Genomic DNA, 4,343 nt, shown 5'->3' on the forward strand with positions numbered 1-4,343 from the left:
TACTGATAGGTATTACTTATTACCATTTGTTACTTTAAAAAATTTATTTGTTAAGTAATCTCTACCCCCATTGTGGGACTTGAACTCATGACCCTGACATCAAGAGTCACATATTCTACCAACTGAGCCAGCCAGGCTCCCTCCATTTTGTTACTTTTTTAATGGTTGTTTTTGCAGTTCTTCTCTGTTTCTTTCTTCTTTTGCTCTCATCTCTCATGGTTTTCTGGCTTTCTTTAGTGATATAATTGGATTTTTTTCTCTTTATTTTTGCATGTCTATCACCAGTTTTTCATTTGTGGTTACCATTATGTTTCTATATAACATCTTATGCATAGCAGTCTATGTTAAGTTAATGGTTGCTTAAGTTTGAACCCATTCTTTACTCTTTTTCCCAGAATGTTTAAGATATATGGTATCATACTTTACATTCTTTTATTTTGTGGATCCCTTCACTGATTTTTAGAGATATACTTTCTTTTCTTGTTTTTGTGCTACCTACTTTCCTTACTCCTACCAAGAGTCTTTCCTTTCCACTCAGAGTCCCCTTTAATATTTCTTGTAGCACTTGTTTAGTCATGATGAATTCCTTTAATTTTTGTTAAACTCTATCTCTCTTTCTGTTCTGAATGATAGCCTTTCTGCATGGAGTATTCTTGGTTGCAGGATTTTTTCTTTCAGCACTTTGACTATATCATGCCCCTCTCTTCTGGCCTGCAAAGTGTCTGCTGAAAAATCAGGTAATAGCCTTATGGAGTTTCCCTTATATGTAACTGATTTCTTGCTGCTTTTAAAATTATCCTTTTATCACTGCCTTTGGCCATTTTATCTTATTCTATTTTTTTAAACATCACGAATAAGATTTTTTATTTGTCACTATTAAATGTCTGAATTTTAAACAGATTCTTGGACTGGTGGCTCATATCTATCAGCTCGTTCAACGTTAGCACCAGTCTCATCCCCAGTAGCTTTTCCAGAACTGCTACCTTCACACTGAAACACCATGAGCTTTCTCAATTGAAAGTTGGGCTTTTTTTTTTTAAAGCATTTTTACTTTTCTTTTTATTATTATTTATTTATTTGAGAGAGAGAGAGCTAGAGAGAGAGAGTACAAGGGGTGAGGAGCAGAGGGAGAAGCAGACTCCCCACTGAGCAGGGAGTCCAACCTGGGCCTTGATCCTGGGACTCCAGGATCATGACCTGAGCTGAAGGCAGACACTTAACCAACTGAGCCACCCAGGTGCCCCGCATTTTTACTTTTCTAATAAAGACTTCATGGAGTGGATAAATAGACTGACAAGATTTTTCTTTATCTTTCCTGATGCCATCTGGAATCAATTTATTTTTTAATTTTTTTAAAAAAGATTTTATTTATTTGAGAGAGAGAGCGAGAGAGCACAAACTGGGGGAGTGGCAGACAGAGGGAGAAGGGAGGAAGAAGCAGGATCCTCACTGAGCAAGGAGCCCAATATGGGGCTCAATCCCAGGACCCTAGGATCATGACCTGAGCCGAAGGCAGAAGCTTAACTTACTGAGCCACCCAGGTGCCCCTGGAATCAGTTTATTGACCAATTCTTTCAGGTAGTTTGCCTGCACTTCTCAGGTCATGATTTCCATCATCTTTTTCTGAATTTGGTGGACCTGTTGGTGCTGAGTGTAGAGGTCTTCCGAATCTGATTGTTGCATTTTTTAGTAAAACCAACACAAAATACATGAAATAAATAACCATCAGTAGTCTTGACATCAACATGGACTTCAATCATGATCTGCCATTTTTTGACCATGGAGCACATTTTTTCACCAGTAAGGTCCATGTGCTTTTGGCCATTTTCATGACTATGTGTCTTGGTGTGGACCTCCTTAGGTTGATTTTGGTAGGAGCTCTCTGTGCCTGCTGGATCTGAATTTCTGTTTCCTCCCCCAGATTAGGGAAGTTTTCACCTATTTTTTCCTCAAATAAATTTTCTGCCTTTTCTCTCTCCCCTCCTTCTGGGATCCCTATAATGTGAATGTTACTATGCTTGATGGTGGTGCTGAGTTTCCTTGGCCTATTTTCATTGTGTATTATTATTTTCTCTCTCCTGTGCTACTCAATTGCTTTCCATTACTCTGTCCTCTAGGTCACTGATTTGTCTTCTGCTTCCTCTAGTCTAGTATTTATTCCATCTAGTATATTTTTAATTTCAGTTTTGAGTTCTTCATCTCTGATTGGTTCTTTTTTATGTTTTTTGTCTCTTTGTTGAGAGTCTCACTGATGTTCTCCACTCTTTTCTCAATTCCAGTGAGTATCTTTATGACCATCACTTCAAATTCTCTATTAGGAGTATTGCTTATCTCCATTTCATTTAGCTATCTTACTATGATTTTGTCCTATTCTTTCATTTGGGACACACTCCCCTGTCTCTTCATTTTGTCTAACCCTCTGTGTCTATTTCTATGTGTTAGGAAAGTGACCTATGTCTCCTGCTCTTGAAAGTAGTGGCTTATGAAGAAGAGGTTCTATAGTGCCCTGCAGTGCAATGCCCCCTGTTCACCAGAATCTGGCACTTCAGGTGTTGTTGCCTATGTGTTTTGCATGCACCCTACTATTGTGGCTGGGCTGCTTTTGCCTTTAGTCCAGTCATTCGCAATGGCTCTCTTTGTCTGTTGTGGGCTGGGTTTGGTCCCTGTATTAGTGGACTAGTCTGGGGTCACCTTGGCCTGAGTTAAAACAAACCAAGTGTTTGCCAGTAGCACTGAACATCTCCCTGTGTTGTCCCTTAAGAAGCTTTCATTGGTGGGTGGGGCCTGCAGCCAGACCAGATGTCTTCCCCCAGCCCACTGCTGGGGTTGCATTCTGACTGGTGTTTGTAGTTATCTTGCTCTCTCCCCAGGGCAGGAGTCATTTTGGAGTGCTGCTGGCCCCTGTCAGGGGTTGCTTGCACACTGCCAAGCTTGTAGCACTCCTTTGGATGGGCTTTGGCCAAAGGCACGCTGGACAGGGCAAGTCTACAGGAGAACATGGGGGGTGAGGCGTGCAGTGCCAGCAAGGTCCTCGCTGATCTGTTGCAGGAGGGGACCTGCAGCCCCCTGGGAAAATTCCTGCCAGGACCGGCTGGGTTGGAGGTGGATCTGCAGAAGTGCAGAGAGGTGGGGCATGTTGTTAACAAGTTGGTTGTTGAGTGTTGGTGCTGCATTGGTCCCCAGAGGTGTCTGTGTATCTAGGCTGGAGGGCAGGGAAGGGAAATGGTGCTTACCGGCTCTTTTGTTCTTGGAGAGGTCTCCCAAAGATCCCTGCCCCTCCAGCACATGCTCTGAGATTAGTAAATAAATCTCCTTCGGTATACCCCGGGCATTTTTCAAACTGCTGCTTCTACGCTGTATCTCCATGGGGCTGTTTGTTGTGTTGTCTCTATACGGTGGAGACTCATTTTCCTTTCACCCTCCTGGCTTTCCCAGAGTGAGCCAGCTGATCTTTAAAGTTCCAGGTGTTAAGACCTGCTGATTGTAAGAACTGGTGAAGCCAGACCCCTCCGGTTCTCAAAGCCAAATGTTATGGAGATTTGTTTCCCCTTGTGGGTTCCCCAGGCCTGAGGTCCCCGGTGTGGGGGCCTATTCCTCTCCCCTCTCTGCACTGGTAGCACCTTCCCTCCCCCAGACAGTGTCGTGCATCCATTTAGCTCCCTACCATGTCTGCACCCTCCCTACCCTCTTCATTGTGGCCTCTTCTCTACCTTTAGCTGTGGAGTGTGTTCTACCAGTCTTCAGGTTGTTTTCTTGTTTCTTTACTTTGATATGGGTGTTATCTAGGTGTAACTGTGGGACAGAGTGACTTTAGGATCCTCCTCTTCTGCTCTCTTCCCAGGACGATTTGTATATGTTCTTAGGAGTTACATCTATGCAAATCCACTGCTTATTTTTAGATAGCATTGTTTGTCTTTTATTTGTGGCATTGTACGAGTTTATATATTCTTGATGCTAGTCCCTTATCAGATATATTATTTGAAAATATTTTCACCTACTCTGTGGGTTGTCTTCCCTTTCTTAATGGTGTCCTTTGAAGCACAGAATTTCTTAATTATGATGAAGTTCAATATATTTTTGCTTTTGTCACTTGTGCTTTTGGTGTCATATCTAAGAAACCATTGCTTAATTCATGGTCACAAAAATTTATATCTAGGTTTTCTTCTAAGAATTTTGTAGTTTTAACTCTTACATTTAGGTACATTTAGGTCTCTGATCTATTTTGAATTAATTTTTGGATATGATGTAAGGTAGGAATCTAACTTCATTCTTTTCCATGTGGATCTCTGATTATCCCAGCACATTTTTTGAGAAGGCTATTCTTTCCCCATTGGATGGTCTTG

At 41.8% G+C, this 4,343-nt stretch overlaps 1 pseudogene; it reads right to left on the reverse strand.

Annotated features, from left to right (window-relative positions):
• Positions 1 to 891: 891 nt before the first annotated feature.
• On the reverse strand, positions 892 to 1,811 carry LOC100463810 (annotated as a pseudogene).
• Between the last annotated feature and the right edge of the window lie 2,532 nt (positions 1,812 to 4,343).

The sequence above is a fragment of the Ailuropoda melanoleuca genome, chromosome X, assembly GCF_002007445.2.
Source record: "Ailuropoda melanoleuca isolate Jingjing chromosome X, ASM200744v2, whole genome shotgun sequence".
NCBI classification, from domain to species: domain Eukaryota; kingdom Metazoa; phylum Chordata; class Mammalia; order Carnivora; family Ursidae; genus Ailuropoda; species Ailuropoda melanoleuca.